This window comes from Mixophyes fleayi, chromosome 5, assembly GCF_038048845.1.
Source record: "Mixophyes fleayi isolate aMixFle1 chromosome 5, aMixFle1.hap1, whole genome shotgun sequence".
NCBI classification, from domain to species: domain Eukaryota; kingdom Metazoa; phylum Chordata; class Amphibia; order Anura; family Limnodynastidae; genus Mixophyes; species Mixophyes fleayi.
This window is the reverse complement of record NC_134406.1, coordinates 197,963,342-197,984,659: the sequence shown is the minus strand read 5'-3', so window position 1 is coordinate 197,984,659 and position 21,318 is coordinate 197,963,342. Positions and strand designations below refer to the sequence as shown.

Genomic DNA, 21,318 nt, shown 5'->3' with positions numbered 1-21,318 from the left:
ACCATATGAATTCTGGAGTGAAACTTGTGTTGGGCAGAAAAGTAGGTATAGGTCCTGGCTTTGGAGTAAAGGTGTGAATCATTGAGTACATTTGTGTTGGGCATGGTGAGAGAGGAGGGATCCAGGGAGCATATTGATGTCTCCACCCACTATGATTTTACCTTTAGAAACTTGCAAGAGTTTCAGGAAGTATTTAGTAAAGAAGACACTTTGTCCTGAATTAGGGGCATACACTGAGGCTAGTGTGAGCTGTTCCTGGCTGGTTATACCTGTGATTATGTCATATCGTCTTTGATTTTCTGAAGTGATGGTCTAGAGTGAATGGAACTGTATTGTGGTGCAAGATAGCTGTGCCCTTGGTTTTACGATTTGAAGTTGAGTAATATGTCTGTGTGAACTGCTTGCCCATTAGACTGGGATGGGAGTGAGAAAAGTGTGTTTTTTGTAGGAAAATTATGTGGTCTTTAAGGTTTGAACGGCTGCAGTGTGTTTCTGGTGTTGGTTCAACCGTTAACATTTAACGAGAGGAACTTAAGAGCCAACCTATGATTCCTGTTGTTAACCTGGTAATTTAAGGAGGGGCCACCTGTACAATGTTCTTTACAAAACCTAGTGCATTGTACAGGTGACCTTCATTTGTCTGAACTGTTTGAGGTGTGTGTTTCAGGCTGTTACTATTACCACTGTGTCTAGGATTTCAGCTTCGGTGTATTCATGTCTGGTTATCCATTGTCGAGGATTACATCATCGTTATAAGGTACCCAACCCATGGGCCAGGCGCAGGTGACAGAAGAGCGGCATAGCTGAGATGGGCATTAATTGAGAGCTATCGTTGAGGGTGCGGACAGTTGGGACATGAATCTAGGAGTGAAGGATGAGGCATGCTGAGCATGCCTGGTATACGTGAGTACCACGGCAGGTGGGAAAGGCTGGGCCTCGCCAGTCATCCAGGTGGGCAGCACGGATGAGGGGTCTGAAAATTCTTTATCTGGGCTCACCTTAGTATCAGGACCAGTCACAGGTAAAATATGCAGCCAGAAAGGGGAAATGACTCCTTTTTAGGGGGAATTGAGGAGAGTGGGAGATGGAGCTCTATGAAGATGCATCCCTCAGAATATATACCGTTTTTTGAGTGTGCAGCTGCGTTGACACTCACATGCAAACACCCTTTTTTATATAGATGTCACTGAATGACCCTTTACAACTGACAAGTATTGCAAAATAGAAAAAAGTTTAGAATATAGAGTTTTTTGGAGGGGTTGTACTGCAGTGATGCTCACAAGCAAACTCCCAGGTTTTCTTCTTCAAAATTAATTCAGATGTTACTGCCCCACACAGGATTACTTTCAGTAGAAAACCGTAAAATTTTAAAAGAAATAAATTTATTTGTTTTTTGGATTCTGCTAATAGTCATGCAGCAAAAGTCCACTATTTTTCTCCACTAAATATACTACTTCAAAATGATATCTAACGCAGTCTACAATCAGTAGCCACTAACAATTGATCAGCAAACTATTCTAGCTGATTTATCACCTCAGAACTGCTTTACAATAATCACAACTATACTATTGTTTTCTCTGTCCCTCTTTCACTCTATATGTTATTTTCAGAGCAGAACACTGTAGCTAACATCCTCCCTACACGCTTTCTATTCTAAAATGTCACATGAGGAAACGAGGGAGGGCTATATACAATATATATAGAAGATATAAATCCAAAACTCTTGTGAGTTTTACATCAATAATTTCCTGCAAATTAAGTTTTGCCTTGTTTTGAGTTCCAAAATTGGCATATGAAATCGTATCATGAATCAGTTTCACTTAGAACCCCAAAACTCGGATCTGTCGGATTTCTCTGAATCTGAACTGCTCTTCTCTATTATACAGCCTAGTGTTCTAGAATATAGCACCTGTTGGTCTGTCATTTTGTTCAGATACTGTATGCTTAGATATTGTGTAGTTAATAGAAAAGAGATTTGTAGTGGATAGAAGGATGTGGGCACTTGCATATAACAAACTTTTCATTGGTGGTCAGCTGTGTAAATTTTCAACTCATTTCTTCAACAAATTGCGGTTTCTTAATGTGAACTCTGGCAACTTCACACACGCATGCAGTGTTTTTATTAGCTGTCTGATTTGGGGGTATATTGTTTGTGGCACGATCTGTCTGAGGCCCAGTGAAGTTAGTGTGTTTTTGCAGGGGGACCGATGCGTGTGCATTCCTGGTGTTTATCAGGTGATGTAGTTTGTCTATGTCAACCTGCCTGTGTAAGATGAGGTCTGATAGGTGCTGAATAGAAGTGTGGGCATCCATGGGCATATATCAGGAGTGAGTATGAGCACATCTGAGGAGTAGGCATATTAAGTAATCATTTTATGGCTGGTGGGTATGAGAAATTAGAAAATAATAATAAATACATAAATAAATAAATAAATAAAAAATAAATAAATAAATAAACAACCCTCCCTACCACCATGCCCCCAAATAAAGAAAATAAGTAACCAGCATCAGAGATATAGTGTGAGCTAGTTACCACAAAAGCAGGAATACAACAAGCAAATCTTAAGTGAAAAATGGATTTGGCAATAATGTGAAACTACAAGTCCCAGCAAGACCTGGCAGCCACTGCCAGCATGTCCATGTAGTCAAACCTTATTGGTATAGTAATATAGTACTTAATATATTTTCCACTTTAGATTATTACACAGGCACTCACAACGCCATGGGCATCAGATTGAGTCCTCGGGTGGAGGCATATAATTTTTTCTGGCCTGATTTCCCTTTTCACATTATGACAGGGAGTGTGGGTCTCCTTGTTATATTCTGACCAGCCTAACTTGGCATGGCCTGGTTTTGGTTGCACCATTTGCAGGGACATCCCATGCTCTTTGTACAGCTGCTTTAGCAGCAACTAGCCCATGCTGTAGCACTGGTGCTACAGCTGCTTACTATTTTGGGGGGGGGGAGAACACGACTTTGTTTATTCTTTAACAAACAAAAGAGCACAGCTATAGCAGTCATCATCATCAAATTAAAGATGATGACTGGTGTATCTTTGGTCAGGCTGTGTCTATATCCTCTAAGTGCATCCTAATGTGGCCACATCTATAAACTGTATTTTAAGCTGTGCTTTTCTTAAGATGCAAACAACTCAAAATACACATAGGCTGCAATAGCTAGGTCTATGCTTACATTCGGTCCACAAAATTGACAACATTTTTAAAAATTAAGCAATTTTGTATATATGCATTGAGAATTTGTCACCCATTGCAACCCCATTGTAACCCCACACAATGTCTGTTTTCATAATAAATTCATTCATCTTAAAATGAGCATGCGTTAATACCTAATTGTTGGTGTATTTTGTCAAAACCTCCTTGATCCATCTCTTTGACTGCCATTAAGCTTCACCTAAAACATTTACTACTCAGTTTTAATATTGTTTTCGGTAAAGAAATGTATAACTTCATTTGTGATATAAAAATTCTGATGGTTTCATTCATTAATTGATATGCAGTTCTAGTTACAATATACTTTTAATTGATCTATAGTGATATTGATTGACAGTTGTATGCAGTATTTCCTCTTCAGATAGATTCAAGTATTGATACTAGATTTTAAATTAAATTTTCATTGTTGTTTAATACAGTACAAACAATTATTTTCTGATTACAGATTAAAATGTTAAACATTTTGTGAGTTGACTAAAATTAGGACATTGATATCATAAATGTTGCTTTTTTTGCGTTTTTAAAGGCTTATAATATTAAAATAAGTTCAAATGTTGAAGTTCTGCCCCTGAAAAAATTGTGTCTCAGACAAAGCCCCTATAGCTCAATATAGGCCAATGTGTCTGGTGGTTGTTATGCTCAATAAAGGAATGTGACAGTTGTTATAAATTAATCTGTACTGCTTGCTTCTTTATTTCTTCATTTATACTTTACATATGGACAGTGCCATTGTACTTTTTCTTTTTTATATATGCTAGCTATGCTGTAAGGCTTAAGATATGTTTTTATTACTACTTGCTGGACATCATGCATTTGTCATGTTTGAGAACAAAGTGCTGGTCATTGTGTGTAAATATATACACATAATTGCTTGAGAACTGTGCTGGGGCACATACCAAAGTATAAAAGTGCAAAGTTTCTGAGAAGGGCAGTTTTAGAGTTGTGATTTCAAAGACTCATAAATGATTGCATTGTTAAAGAAGAACTCTATCTGCCACTATATTTTCCATGGTGCTTGATTTTTAAAATATTGCTCCTACTATTTGAAGTTCTCCTTTGAGATTACCAGTCATATGACACTGATATAATATATATATATTTTAATATTATATGAACTTAATCCCCACTATTTTCATTCCCTGTTTCTTTAGGGCTCTTGACTTGCTGGATTCCTACTATTGGTTTATAGTAACCTGCGTTACATATTTTACTTGTATATTATAATCCTCTATTTTACTGCAGTTGACACCCAACGTCATGCAATATACAGCCTAAATGCATGGAAGTAGCGTAATTTTACCTCTCAATTTTTTTGTTAAAAAATATATTAGAAGCAAAACTACATTTATATTATATAAAGAAAGATGTTTCCCAAGGAATCCCTAAACATTCATAGCAATGAGCGTGCTCAGGCATACCTGTACATGCTTACTATTCTTTTACATTGACTACTCAGTAACCATATGAAGATGGACTTTTCTACTGCATGTTGGATCAGCAATCATTATGGCTGTGGATAAATGAGGAAGGACAATCTTACAATTTAATGTGTATAATTTGTAATGTGAATTAAATAGCAATCTGCTTTCTAGTTCTAATCTTAAAAAAACATCTTTTTTGTTTCTGTTTTTTTTATTGCTTTGGATTTTTCCCAAACAAATGTGAGGAGAAAAAGTCACTTCTTTTACAACCTTTTCCCTTTTGGGCCTAGATAAACATGTTCAATATGTTGATGAAAGCAGGATGTGCTTATTGGCATTAGGATAACAGCATTTTCTTCTTTGCCAGGCTTTTAAAACATCTGTGGATGTATTATGCCAGCACAGAGAACTCGAGACTTTTGGCAGAAAGGAACAAAACACAACCAGTCTCCAAAGATTTACTTAGATTTTGGTTCCATTACATAAAATGTGTTCTATTAAGTAAAAGCTATGCTAATGTAAGGCATTACAGAGAGATAGTGCCAATCAGTTTAAGACCACACATAAAGCCATGTAATATTTTATTTCAGAGCACTTGAAGTACTATCACAGTCAGTGGGTCAAAGTGAAAGAATGTAATATAAAAAAGGCATTGTCTAGCACGGTCTTCCAAGTAGGGGCATATCATGGAAGCTTGTGATCCAATGCAGCCTCTACCCAATCCATAAAGATATATGCCAATTTTTCCTTAAATAGGGATATTAAAAGGGGTTCCCTTTGAAGCCAGAGCTGGAATATTGGCATGGTATTTATTTAATGTGGAGGCTATTAATGTAATATGGGAAGTAGTTATGTAATTTGAGGGCTACTAATGACAGGTGTGGTATTTTCATGTAATTTGGGACTGTTAAAATGTGTGAGCTATTAAAATAATATGGGATTGGTGGGAGTTGTTAATGTTTTATAAGTAGAGATGCTCACTGACCCTCATGTTTTGGCTTTGGTTTTGGTTTTGGATCTGGATTACCTTCGGGTTTTGGTTTTGCCAAAACCGCCCTTGCATGTTTTGATTTTGGTTTTGTTTAGCCATTTTTTACAAAATTCCATTTTTTGGGCTAAAATCACATAATTTAGGTATTATTTTGTACCTACATTATTATTAACCTCACTAGCACTATATTCCAGTGATTTCCATTCAATTTTTACCATCTCACAGGTCACAATATGCTTTTCATATGCTTTCAGTAAAATACTGCAGCGATCTGGCTGGATGGTAAGTGACAGAGCAATGACTCAAACACTCGGCAGTTCCTACCACATCTAGGACACATTGCCACACAACAATGGCAGAAAAGAAAGTGGGGCAAGATGGAATTGTCCTTGGATCATGAAACCACTTATGGTTCATTGGATCGCTCAACCTATTTCATGGATAAGTGAGGTAATTCTACAGCTAATACATGGCAACAAGCGCTGATCCCCCCAGGATGCGTGCTTTTATCAGACATATACCAATCCAGGTTGCCAGACAATGCACTAAAAAGAGCCATTGAAATTCATAGCAAAAAGCCAGTTCATCAGTGAGCTTTGAATCAGCCCCAATTCCCACAAAATTATAATCTATTTAGGTACCTTTCATGTAAAGTGCTGATTGCAAACACAACAAAACACATGTGGGAGAATGTGGCCTCTAAGAGGCTAAATACTAGACACAAAGACATTGCATTGATGGCTATCCAGGGATATCTGCCTCTTAGGACATTCATGCACTTCCGGAACCTGTGCCAATATGTTCACTGCCCCTTCTTCATCACCAGAAGGGAAACAGCACAGCGTTTTATTTGGGACGGCCCCACTGCACAGGCACTGTTGGATGCATTGGAACATGAACATAAGGACAGTGTACCCAGAACTTGCCTTTCATACCATTCGGTATTTTATGGATTATTTTCTGGGACCCACATCATTGGGCCAATCCAGGAGGCCTGGAGCCTAATGAACTGCTTTACGGATACTATTTGACTTGCCAGTAATCGCCTCATCTTGAAAAGGGAGAAGATGACCAGTCAGGACTGTCGCAGGCTGATCCACAGCCTACTAAGAGACTATAACACCATTGACAGTCCTGAGTAAGAGGAAGATGATTAATTTTTTGTCTCCCTCTTCTCCTTGTCCCCCTATGTGTCTGTTTAATCAATGTAACACTGTTGAATTTGCCTGCAAATTCTACATACAAGCCTGCTTGTCTTCCTCTTCATCTTTCACTATTCGCAATGGAGCACTCGTCTTTGGGTGTATATTAGACCCTACACTTATTAGTGCAAATGAAGACAAAAAGCCTGCAAAGACTTGTAGATTAATAAAAATGACCAAAGCAGCTCTTCTATAAGGGTGTATTTATTACATCCTACACTTATTAGTGCAAATTAAGAAAAATACAGTTTAATCCCTGATAGGCCCTCCTTAAACAATACAGTGCTATATTAGAATTTTAGCACTCAGAAAAATCAGCTCTTTTATAAGGGTGTATATTAGACCCCAAACACTTTGTAGTGCAAATTTAGAAAAATACAGTTTAATCCCTGCTAGGCCCTCCCTAAACAATACAGTGCTATATTAGGAGTTCAGCACTCAGACAATTCAGCTTTTTTTTTATAAGGGGGTATATGATACCCCAAACACTTTGTAGTGCAAATTCAGAAAAATACAATGCTATTAGGATTTCAGCACTCAGAAAATACATATTTTTTATAAGGGGTATATGACACCGCAAACACTTTGTAGTGCAAAATCAGAAAAATACACACCCTCCTATTTCTACTCTATCCCTTTGCCTGCTCTACTGAGACCTAACCCTTCTCTGTCCCTCTCTCAAATGGCGCTAGATCGCCGTGGAGGCGGGAATTTATTGATTCCAAAACTCACGAGATCCGACGATGTCACGATGACACTTTTGCCTCATTTTGGAATCTGAATAGGCACGAGAGTACGGCTTGGTACTCAGATCCCCGAAGTTCGAGTGGGTTCGGTTTCAAGGAAACTGAGCCAGCCCATCTATAATTATAAGGGCCATTAATCTAATGTGTATTCTCTGTATTAAATGTTGGAGCTAATAATGTAACTTTGGAGTTCATCAGGTGAAATAGTCTTATCCTCCTCACTGAGATAATCTTATAGATAGTGGAAAAGTAGTTATATAAAATTGCAAATTAAATAATCCCCTATGTTGCATTTTCTTTCAACACATGTCCATTTCATTGCAACTTTAGGACCAATTTATCACTTTTGCTGACTCCCACACCATACTGTCTCATCTCCAATAATCCCCTCTTTTTTCAACCTCTCTGTGCTCAGTATTAGAGAATATTTGTAGCATTGTTGTTTTGGTTTTTAGATTCACATTCACAACATTTAGCTTTGGGTGTTCCCTAATTTATGATGCATTATAGAGTTCTCCTTACCATAAGTGCAGTTCCCCCAATTTGGTAATTAAATTACAGAGTTGTGACTATTGGAAAGTTCAAGTTCTGGCTGGAATTCTGTGTATGGGAGTGCTACGGCTCAGATTGCTTCTTCCATCTGAGTACTCCAAATGAGGAGTGAGGTCTGCATTGATCACTGGGCTACCAAGGAATGGTTTATGTTATACAATGGGCCACCAAGGAATGGGATGATTTATACTCTCATCAACAGAGAATTGGCTTTATTATTCAATAGGCTATAATGGAATAGACTCTATTGCACATTGGGTTAGCAGGGAAGGTGCTTTAGTGTATACTAGACCACCAATAAATGGGTTATGTAATAATAGAACAGGTATTGTTGTAAACTGTGTCCCCAGTGATTGGACTTTTTTGTACACTAGCTTTCCAGGGGATTATTATATACTTGTCACCAGGCTATGGCTCTATATTGTATACTAGACACCAAACATTTACAGAAGTCATCAGAGAATGTGGATTGTTTTGAACACTACTAATCAGAGAAGTAATTCATGTTGTACCATGAATGAACTTTGGGATTATTGTTCTTGCATAATTTGTGGGGGTAATTTCTAGTACAATGTGTATGGACATAGCTGGATCTAGTATCACTGGTTAATGAGTAAACAGTAACTGAGGGAAATGTAAATGGGTCTCCCTTGTGGTAGATGATGAGAATATGTAACCTCTTTATCTTGGATGCCAAAGCAGCTTGTCTTACCACTACAAGATGCTTGGGCTGTATAATATGCTGGAGCTAATAAAAGGGAACATGATGTCATATGCTTGGAATGTAATCTGCACATTTTGCACTAGGCCTTCTTTTGTACAGTACAAGAATAGGGTATTTTTATGGCAAATCTACCATGTCAGCAACTATAGTGATATATCCCTCATGAAGAATATATGATGCATCATTAATAACATAATAATGTCAATAGTGTCCAAATGGCCCATGACCCATCCCGGAGGAAAATTGACCTCCAACATTTCCTACAGAAGGCGTGGTTGTGGCTCCTTAAATTATTTGCTTTGGAATCCAGTTATGTAAAGGTACAATTTACATAGTATACAGTATTTCAGTATTTATAGTTAAATATTTCATTTTCAATGCAGTTATTTTGTATCTTAAATTAATCATCCTCTTCTTTATTCTACTTTTTGCAAATGCTAAGGATAGCTCATGTGCTACAACAATTTCACTGCAATTAAATTCTATCTCATCCAAATGTCAATGTGTGTTTCAAAATTAACAAACACTTATCCTTGCTTCTAATAATAACTGCTGATGTGATTCACACAACTTTTTACTCAGGTTCAACCTTGTAACAAGAACCAGATTCTCCAGCTTTGTAAAACACTTTTTTTATACATGCTAACATAACTTCTAAATAGTAAGGCAATATCAGGCAATTTAATTGTATACAGCAATGTACCAAATCTTAGAAGCACAGATTCATTAAGTGATCACTTGGAATCCTCATAAGTACACTCCATAATTTTACTCTTCATGTTCAACACCCATAAGATGAAGTAAAACGGCAAACTGTAAAGATGTGCACACACAGGAAATTAAACACAACACAGACACTACTGTATTTGGAGGGCAATGGACAAGCAATTTTTGTGCCATCTAGAGGCATGCTTCTTGCTTGTTTTCACTGGGATCAATAATAATATTCACAACTCAGCTGCACACAGCACAAGAGATGCTGTATCCTCATTGAAATGATGAGCATGAGTGTATTCTGTTAAGCTTCAATTCACTTTATCCTAATCGCAAGTTAATGGTTGCTGTGGGCAACAGGTTCCATGTAGCTATTGAATACACACATATATACATACATACATACATACATACATACACACATATATACATACATACATACATACATACATATATATATACATACATACATACATTAGTGGCATGAGTGCACGTCACAGAAAAAAAATAGTACAGCAAATGGGTTCCTAATAAATGTAGTTATATCTTGCAAACCTTTGTAACAACTCTTTGTCAGCTATTTACCATGGGTGTGCCCCAAGGGTCTGTTTTGGATTTGTTTCTTTTTTCTTTCTCTCTTGATTAAGAGTAAAAAAATCAAGATACAGAGGTTTTTATAAAAATAGAATTTAGGGAGTCACATTTATTTAGACATCAGATATGTATTAGGTATTAAGTATTTACACTAGCATAGATTCACCATGCAAGATCTGGAAAATATCTATAATTTTATACAATTAAAGTGCTTTTATAGCCTGAAACAATGAAGAAAGAAAGAACCTAATATGAGAAGTACATTATATTATTTAAGCATGCCTATTAATTCATATTAAGCATAATTCCTCATACAACTACATAATTTCTTACAGACACATGAATCAATGTTATCATCACACTTACAGAAATGCCTTTATCTAATGAAGGTCTGGCTACTAAGACATAAATCTACATTCCCATATTTTAAGTTCTTTCTGGTTTACAATCATTAATGTCACAATTTATGTTTCCCTATACAGTATATAGTTCCAACTTGCTTTGTTTGCAAAAAAGAGATACAGAAGCTGCAGTCATTTTATTACATATATGTATAAATACATCATTTTATAAATATGACAAGCAAATACTTGAGAAAACAAACCTAAACAAGTATCAAGATATTTAACAAAAGTTGTGTCGCTAGACAGATAACCAAGCAAACTCAATGATTCATCTTAATGCAGTTTTTTTTTACTTCTGTTCAGCATGATCAAATCCCTCTTGTGAGTTATCAGGACTATAGACACAGCAGGTAGGGTACATGTTTCCGACAGTGTAAATATCAGCACTTAACCTGCCAACAAGAAAATATTTGCAGGTTAAATGCCGACACTTGCATTGTGTGATAAGTGGACAATGTCATCAGTGTGATTGGCGACATTCACAATCACATTGCCAGCATTAAAAGACCAATTCTGCCAGGTCCAGGGTATAGTCGCCTAGAGGTCTTCACCTTTAGGCAGCCGCCTTTCCTGTAGAAATAAAATTGTTCGTAGGTACTCGGATGCCCCCAGGACTTATACTCTAAGGTAGTAGAATTTTATCAATATAGCCGCAGGGTGTAGGAAACCAAAATAATGGAGGCAGTCACCAAAGACATGTTAAAGGTAATGGATCAGTAGTGAGCAGGAAAGTCTAGGAACAGGCCAAAGGGTGAAAGGTTGGGACAGGCTGTACACACAAAAATCCAGAAACAGGCAGAGCTCAACGGGCACAGGAGTTCGAGCAGGGTCCAAGAAACAAGCCAAAAGGTCACAACAAGTTGACAGGTCTAGGACAGCAAGGTATTCGCAGGGCAGAATAGGTCTATGCAACACACTATAATTGGCAGGGAAGCTAAGCCCTGCCTTAAATACATGTGTTCTCCAATCAAAGTGGAGGCACACAGGATGCATAATTAGCCTCCTGATTAATTAATTGACCGAGGAGTGCATGTGAGCGTCTGTCAGATTAGCCGGGCCGCCGTGGTGAGTGAGAAAGCCCTGGTAACAGCCGGGACGCAGAACCCGGGAGTGACGTAACAGTATAACAGTACCCCCCCCTGAGGAGGAGTTAGGGAACCCTGACATCGTGGTTTCCTGGAAAACTGTTTAAAGAACTCCTTGATGAGCTTGTCAGCATGTAGGCGCCTTTGTGGAACCCAAGATCGTTCCTCCAGGCCATAGCCCTTCCAATGTACAAAGAAATTAATTTGCTCCTGAACATTCTTGGAGTCAAGAATCTTTTCCACCAGAAATTCGTGGCACCCATCTACATTAACTGGCCGAGGTCTTCGTGATTTGACAAATTTGAACAATGAGTTTCAAGAGAGAACAATGGAACGTGTTCGGAATTCTTAGAGAAGGTGGAAGCTTAAGCCTGAAAGCAGCGGGGTTAACCTTTTTGATAATGGAAATGTAACGGACTTACCTGATCCCAGCCGCTCCGTCCGGATGCCGCACTTCCGGGTTTGGCGGTCACATGACCGCAACCCAGAGTCGGGGATTTTGAATCCCCGTCAGCATAAAAACCTCACTCTGACACTCGCTGAGTGTCAGAGCAACACTTACCTGTTCCTGGCTCCTGTACTACAGTGAATGCTGTGTCTTCCAGTCTCCAGTGTCTTCCTGTGTGCTGATCTCTGCCTGTTTGACTTCCCTGGCTCTCCTATCCCTGTGTACCGACCCGGCTTGCTGACCATTCTTTTGTTCTTGTGACCCGTGTACCGAACCTGGCTTGTTGACTCTGCTACCTCTGCTCCACTCCGCTGTACTACATCTTGGGGCGAACCTGAGGACCGCGACCTGTGACTCCTGGCAGTGAAGCCCACCCCGCCTTGCGGCGGTTCTTGGTGAACACCGTGGAGATTGTTAGACTCCGCACCTCAGGTAAGCCAGCGCTAATTAAGATTAGCAGTAGAAGTATCCAGAATCTGTTACAGGAAAAGGGTCCAAGAATCTAGGTTCAAATTTTTTACAGGGTTGTCTGAGCCTAATGTTTTAGGTGGATAGCCAGATTTCGCCACCTACTTTGAGGGAGCAATTCCTGCGATGGCGATCCGCACACAATTTGGACAAAAAGGAGGCCTGTAGCAAAGCGGAATAGACCTTCTTCCAAATAACTCTGAGCTTAGAGGTTGTAGGACATAAACCAGGAAAACCAGAAGGAGAATTGGTGGAAAGAGAATTAGCCCTGGGATGAAAGCCAAAAGTAGAAAGGAATGGAGACATGTGGGTGGGGGAATGGCAGGAATTATTATAGGCGAATTGAGCCCACAGGAGCAAGGAAGACCAATTGTTATGAAATTTGGAGATGTATGATCGAAGCTGTTTAAGGATTGATTAACCTTTTCTGTTTGTCTGTTTGATTGCGGATGCTATGCAGATGATAGTTTGATGTTGATGCCAAGGAGCGTCCAAAAAGATATCCAAACCTGAGCGATGTATTGAGAGCCATGGTCAGAGACAATATCTTCAGACAGACTGTGGAGATGAAATATATGCCAGATGAACAGTGAAGCCAAAGTTTAGGCATTCAGCAACTTAGCCAGGGTAATGAAGTGGGCTATTGATCCACCACCACCTAGTTGGTATTGTGACCAGATGACTAGGGTAAATCTACTATAAAGTCCATTGAAAGAGGTGACCAAGGTTTAGTTGAATTAGGCAAGGTCATATGCTTCCGGGTGGATTTATTTCTGGCACAATCCTCACAGGAGAGAACAAAATCTTTGACAGCGGAACACATAGACGGCCACCAGACGATATGTGAAAGGATCTCAGTGGTATTAAAAAATGCCTTGATGTCCAGTGATTTTATTTTCATGGGTTACAGACAATACCGGCTTCCTGAGATGGACAGGTACGAACAACTTACCGTTAGGGGTCTCCAGGGCTGCCAGTTTTTGGAATCGTCAAAGAGTCTCACTGAGATCTTGTCTAACCTTGCATGAATTGTAGATGATGGAATGATTGAAAGAGATTCAGCCAGTGGAGAGTGGCAAGAAACATAACTTCGGGAGAGTGCATTGGCTTTGATGTACTTAGAACCAGGTCTAAAGGTAATTATGAACCTGAAGCGGCAGAAAAACAATGCCCAACAAGCCTGCCTAGAATTGAAATGTTTAGCAGATTCAATGACTGGCAAATTCTTATGATCCGTAATGACAGAGATGGTATGCACTGCCCCTTGTAACCAGTGTCGCAGTTGCCCACGTCATAGTTAGCCTCGGCAGAAGACAATTTCCATGAGAAATAGGCATATGGATGTAACGTGTGAGGTAGGTACGGATTACGATGTGTCTCAGGATGGGAGCAGAAATGAATTAAGCCTTTATGGTCTCGAAGGAAGCGATAGCATCAGTGGTCCAGTTAATGATATTGGCTTCCTTGCGGGTTAAGGCATTTATTGATGCCACTAGATCCAAGAAGTATGAATGAATCTTCGGTAATAGTTTGTAAAGCCCAAGAATCTTTGGATAGCCTTCAGATTGGTTGGCCGCACCCGATCCAAGATAGCCTGATCCTTACTAGGGTCGATAGGGAACCCAGTAGAGGAAATCACATATCCTAGAAAAGCAACTTTCTAGACCTCAAATTCCCATTTTTCCATGTTAGCGAAAAGTTGGTGTTCTGAAGTTTTAAGAGGACTTTATTGACATGAAACGGTGCTGCACCAGGGACTAAGAATAAATCAGAATATCATCCAGGAATACCACAAGTAAATGACCCAGGAATTCATGAAGTACATCATTGATTAGGTCCTGGAAAACCATGGGAGCATTACATAGGCCAAATGGCATTACCAGGTACTCGTAATGGCCTGACTGGGTGTTAAAAGGGGTTTTCCATTCGTCTCCCTCTCTGATGCGTACAAGGTTTCATGTGTTGTGTAGGTCAATCTACAGAACTGATATGAGCTGAGGCGGGTAAGTGTTTTTAATGGTGATCTTATTTAACCCACGAAAGTATATGCTAGGTCGTAGAGTTACATCCTTCTTGGACACAAAGAAGAATCTGGCTCCTACAGGGGACTTAGAAGTCCTGATAAAGCCCTTTTGAAGATTCTCTTTTTCATAATCTTCCATGGCCTGTGTTTGACTGGGGTCCATGTAAATGAAGTCTTCCAGTAATTCCTTATTAAGGCTCATTATAATTTTGCGACTACAGCTAATTAGATAAACTTTTAAACCTGAGCTAATAGAGGTCTTCACTTTTATCAGCCACCTTTCCCGTAGAACTAGAATTTTTCGGAGGTACTCAGAGGGAGAAAGTATCTCTGCTGTTGCCCTGGAAACAGTTGGGAAGCAAAACCTGGAAGTTACATCCAGGCTGTAAGGGCTACAGCTGGGACACGGCCCCTAGCAGTGAGAGATGCTGTAGCGGTGACTAGTAACACAGACAGCATATCCTACAACTAGTGTATCTAGCAAGAAAAGACCAATCTACATAGAATATAAGATCAGTGTTATGAAAAGATTTGTCTGTGAATATGAGTGTGTGTGTAATCTAGAATGTTTTTGTTGTTGTGGGCATATAATCAATAGGCTCTATATATGTAGGTTAAGGTAAGAGGAAAGGAGGATTTAACATTAGAAACCTTATGAGTAGAGATATTCGCATTATTAAAAGTGTTTTGAACTGATTTGAATTAATCAAATTTTGGCTAATTTTGACGGGTACAAGTGCCTCAAACTTGTTTGTGGTATGATTGTGATTTTAAACTTCGAATTTGCAGATTGAAATTAATGCAAAAGTTAAAATAAGTAATAAAATGGTGCCTATTCAAGCTCAAATGACTACATTGTATATTATTTAACTTTTTTTTCAGTCGAAAGCAAACATTCATTGTTCAAGCCTGCCGTTCATATTCATACTCACTATTTGCATGTAAAAACCATTAAAGAAATACAGTTTAGCCACATTGAAACACCTTTTAACATATCCACAGGTGAGGGTGAAATGAATTTCATATTTTGCTGGTCTGGCATTAGACATGTGTTATATCTTTGTTTTTAACATAAGAGTAGCTACAGTGTGAAGAGCTGCTGTAGTGGGGGCAGAGGGACTTAGAACAAAAATATTGAGTATTCCACAGCAATTGAAGCAACATCAGCAGCAGCTGAGACAATGCAGAAAAGCTATAATATGAAACTGAATGACGTTTCTATCCATAAAAATGTATAAGTACCACTAAAGCAAAATCCACCTTTTTATGACTGTAAACAGTGTAAGATTTACAGTAGTCTGAAGGTCATAGAGCAGGTTTAGAAGGAATTGTCTGTTTGATGACTGTGAAAGCTTATTCTGCTTTTGTGCCCTGGGGAGGGAGTATGGCAAAAGTCGACTACAGTCAAAAAGCTTCTCACCTGGGAGAGTACTAGCCCTTGGAACAGATAGAAAGTAAAAAGCAGTTTTCCTGCTGAAATATCATGTTGTAAAATTGTGCTTTAGATTTACAGAGCTGACATTTTTTCCTAGAGGCATTGTGTCCCTTCTTAGCAAGACAGAAACGGAGATTCAAAGTTTCCAAAAATGGTGAAGCTATAAACAAGTTCCCTACAAACTGGACAAGGACTAAATATTAAAAAAAAATGTTGTCTAAGTCTTTTTTAAGATTTGCAAGAAGATAGTGGGGCTTTAGGTGTAAGCTTGCAGCAGTCTGGTTTAGATATACTGAAAGATCAATGCATACAGAAATTGTTCATCAATGTGAATGCAAATGTAGTAAGCGTTAAATTGACACCCAACATATCACAATTTTAATGGATTTTGCCATTCCTGGGTTACAATTTTGCATTACTGGACATGTCAGGAAAATTTGCTTCACCTACTTAGATGCTGGTTACTGATTTACAATCAGCCGAACCAGAAAATAAAAGGTAGAATGTTCCTTTATGCGCTATTCTGTATTGTTTTAATGTAAGGTCACTGTCAAAGAATAAGCAACTGTCCTCCGAGGTTTGTACAATGCTCACATATATAGTTATATAGCAGAAAAGGAGAACAATGGGGACTGTGCTAATATTCTATGAATCAGTACCATAGGATAATAGTGTCACAACCCTTATTCCAATGAAATAATATGCATTTATTTAGAGCACATGTTATATACAAAAGATTATAACATCAGATATATAAAACTATAAAATACAAATTCAACATATAATGAATAGAACTGCAACTGTAAATTATGTAATCTCAATAAATTGGTTTATTTAGCTTGTACCAATCTTTTTTTGAAGCCATATAGTAAAATATATCTGTGAGGGATAGAATATTTAATGTCTCCTAATTACCGCATGAGCAGCTCCATTGGGATATGGAAATAGAAGGGGGAAGTGACTCGCCCATAACGCAATCCTCCACAGTGAAATACTAAAAGTTTCCTGAATACCGCACAAAGTTCTCACTGGTGCGATCCTCAACAATCTTAGTATAGTAATTTATGGGTCTATGCATCAAGCCGATCAAGCACTTAAATTATGCGGAAACAGCTGTTTCTGTATGATTTAAGTTTAGTGGCTATGCATTAAATGCATAACGGAGAAGATTTCACAGAAATCTCCATTTAGGCAAATATCGTGCAGCATAGCAGTCCCCATATATTAATATGGGGACCGCAACATTCTGCAATGCATGAAGCTTTGCATTGCGCTGAAAGATAACACCATCTCAGGATGGCGTTACCTTTGTTTTCCTATGGGAATCTGCTGAAGCCTCTTTGGCTTTGCAGAATCTGTTACAGTGGAAGTGCTGTAAGCAGGAAAGAAACTTTACTTCAGAGGAGTTTTGCACAATAGTTGAAAAGGACGGGAGGCATGATGCATTCGGGCGGAACATCAATATGTAGCGCCACATTCTGCAGCGATACATATTGATAGTTTTCACAGCACCAAAGACACCAATGATGCATAGACCCCTTAGTCTCCTAATTACCGAAAGAGCGGCTCTATTAGTGTGAAAACAGAGACCGAAGTGACTCACCTGTAATGCGATCCTCCACAGTGAGATATTAAAAGTTTAATTACTGCGGCTCTGTTAAAGTAAGGAAACAGAAGGGGGAAATGTCTCACCCATTACGCAATTTTCTACGATCTCAGTGAAAAGGACGTTTTTTTAGATCCGTATACACAGCAGCACTGCTTCCCATGAGAACTGTTTCAGTTGTGAACAAGCAAAACACTTTGGGCCTGATTCATTAAGGATCTTAACTTGAGAAACTTCTTATTTCAGTCTCCTGGACAAAACCATGTTACAATGCAAGGGGTGCAAATTAGCATTCTGTTTTGCACATAAGTTAAATACTGACTGTTTTTTCATGTAGCACACAAATATCAACTTTAAATTTCAGTGTACAAATAAGCTATTAAGTATTTGTGTGTAACATGAAAAAACAGTCAGTATTTAACTTATGTGCAAAACAGAATGCTACTTTGCACCCCTTGCATTGTAACATGGTTTTGTCCGGGAGACTGAAATAAGAAGTTTCTCAAGTTAAGATCCTTAATGAATCACGCCCCTTGTCCTTTTGTTTAATTTGTGTATATCAAGTTGCTAGCAGACTCCAGCATATGAGCTTAATAAATGAATAGCGATGTTTCATTCAACTAATCACATAATCATTGTTTTCTAAAGTAAGTCCCACCAGCACAAGCAGTTCAATAAGATTTCATCCAGTACCTTATAGAACTTAATTAAGATATTGGAGTAGATTCTGATGGATGCCTTTAATAAAGTATTAAGCACCCCTTTATAGCAGCCTTAAGACAGAGACCTCCACAGTATCTTGACGCGTTTCTGTGCAGTATTATATGTTGAATTTGTGTTTTATAATTTTATATATATGCTGTTAAAATCTTTTGTATATTACATGTGCTCTAAATTAATGTATATTTTTAATTCATTGGATTACTGGACATGTGTAGGGAGGCCAGTGGGCCCAATGGCAGATAGTATGGCCATCCTCATGCAACTATTGGCTATGTGATACACGTTTGGAAGAATAATTATCTACCTAAAGCTGTGCAGCTGGGTGGCAAGTAATAACTTTTATATGCCATTGTAAAAAAAAATTATTATGTGGTTATTTATATTTATTATTTATAATATATTTGTTAAACATTCTAGTTTGCTTCAAAATCACATTATATTACTTTACATATATGTATGATGTGTTTGACATGTAGATGTGTCTGTATTTTACACTACACAACTTTTTTAAGTTGGATATATCTATAAGTCAACTCCATAAATATGCAAGATTTATCTCTGCACTGTATTTTGAGCAAAATGTAATTACAAATACATAAAATGAACATGTAAAACCTCAAGTTTGCAAACATATTTTTGCTTCTACATTGAACTTTTTCATCTAAATCAGTGTTTTAAAGTACCATCCAAATTAGTGCTGGAAAGCTTAATTTATGTAAGGTACACAAAAGACAAATATTTGTTTTACAGTGGACTAATGAAATAATTTACAGGGTAGAAGCTAGATGCACAGACTGAGAGATGTGAGGAAATTCAAATTAAATACTGTACAGTAAAGAACATAGAGGGAGGGTGCCAATAGTAATTATAAGTAGCTTTTAAAGTCATACCTACAGTATTTAAGGGCATATGTGTTTATAATACCCTATGCGTTTTTCTAAAATGTTGAATACATGTAATAATGTAAACTTTACAACCATGGTGTCATACTATTGATAATAATTGAGTTGGTTTTTTCTTTGGTATTAACATATTTATATTACACACATGTAACACTGTAAATGGTCAGATATGGTAGGTATGGAAAATATGTCATATTCATAGCATATGACACATTTGGTAGATAACATGCTGCAATAATGTACTACATGGTATTGTACTCCTGTAGCAAAGGTGAGTCATACTCATAAAATAACACTATGTAGCCAGAAGCAAAAGGTTTCCCTGGGTCCATTCAGTTCAGTGTTGTTTATCTATAGGTTACATTGCTGTAAGAATAGAATGTATTATATAAAAAACATAACATTACACTCTAGTAGATAGTACAGTAATATTGTACATCTTGAGAAAAGATTGATGATACATATAACATAACACTATACTTGGGTAGATTTGACAGTCATAATCATCAGCTTTTTCAACCAAGGAATTTAAAAATTAATTTGAACTAAATTGACCTGGACAAGTACTACTTAGCCAATCCTGAGACCTCTGTGTGGGAAAACCAATTGTGATTATTTGAGCAGTGAAGGCTTGTCCTGCTCCCTTCCATTGAGTGTCATGTAGCTATCAGATACAGTAGAAATGGAAAATATGTCATACACATAACATTATACTACACTCTGGCAGATAACATACGGTAATATTGTACTATTTTGTATTTTGATGCTAATGTATCAGCTTTCAACTGATTTGACCCAGACAAGTCTTCTCAGCAAATAGCCAAGCAGCTTGCGTGGGAAAAATATTTGTGATAGGCAGCGTTGCAAAGATGCATCATACAAGAACATAACAATACACTCAGGTAGATGATATAAGGCTTGTCTGGCTCCATATGGAGCAGTTACAATCATCTTATGTTTTTTATCTTATTAACATTGACCACATGGATGCATTCCCTATGAATTACTTCAGGAGGAAGTTTCCTGTTTGATTTAGGAGTTTCATTAAATGAGGGTTTGGGGTTGTATTACATTAATACAAAGTGTTTTTTTTTCCGATTAGGTACATTTGTCAAACTACATGTTACAGCAAGTCCTTGCTGCCAGGGTATTATTATTATTATTATTATTATTATTATTATTATGATCATCGATTTGTAAGGCTCCACAGCGTTATACAGTAGGGAAAACAGCAGATACATGAAAGGGACATACAAGGTAGCACATACATATACAGGGACATACAAGCTAGCACATACATATACAGAGGCATACAAGGTGGACAAAAAAAATGCAGACATGAAAACAAAGGGTATGAAGGGCCCTGCTCATTAGAGAGCTTACATTCTAAGTGGAAGAGGGCACAGCTGAAACAAGAGGAGTGAGTGTGTCTCAAAGTGGTGATTGGGATAGTTGTGAGGGTGAAGTAGTGTGAATAGTGTTATCGAGGATAAGGTCAGCTCTAAAAAAGCGATAGGTTTTCAAAGAGCATCTAAATATTTGAAGGCTGTGAAGTCTGATTAAGTGTGGTAGGGAACTTCATAAATGGGGAGCAACACGGGAGTGTTGGTGGTTGCAATTCTACAAACATACTTAATAGTTTTAGCACTTTACAACTTAACCCTGGCGCACATCATCCGCAGGGTGCCAGAGGGAGCCCCAATTCTTTTCAGCATGGAGCTGGTTTGCCCTGTGCCTGGCCTGCACAGTTTTTGCCTACCCAATTTCCTAAGGAATCCCACACTATGCTGGCCAAGCTGTGACTGGTTTCACATTACGATAGGGAGACTCCACAATGATTTATAATAATAAATAATAATAATTGTAATCTTTATATATCCCTTTTTTCCTAATAGGACCCAAAGCACTTTACATATTTTGCAGAGATTTAGGCAGCCATCTTGGTTGTGCTCGGTTGCTGTCCTATGTAATCTTTCACATCAGTCCCTCAGACAGACACACAAATATGCTAGGGTCTAGGTTTATGGACTATGGGAGCAAACCAGAGTAT

At 38.1% G+C, this 21,318-nt stretch overlaps 1 protein-coding gene across 3 annotated transcripts in view; it reads left to right on the top strand.

Moving 5' to 3' along the window:
• The window catches only part of DOK6 (docking protein 6), a 584,401-nt gene that overhangs the window by 369,017 nt on the left and 194,066 nt on the right, over nucleotides 1–21,318 (top strand). The gene's annotated exons all lie outside the window — the stretch shown is intronic.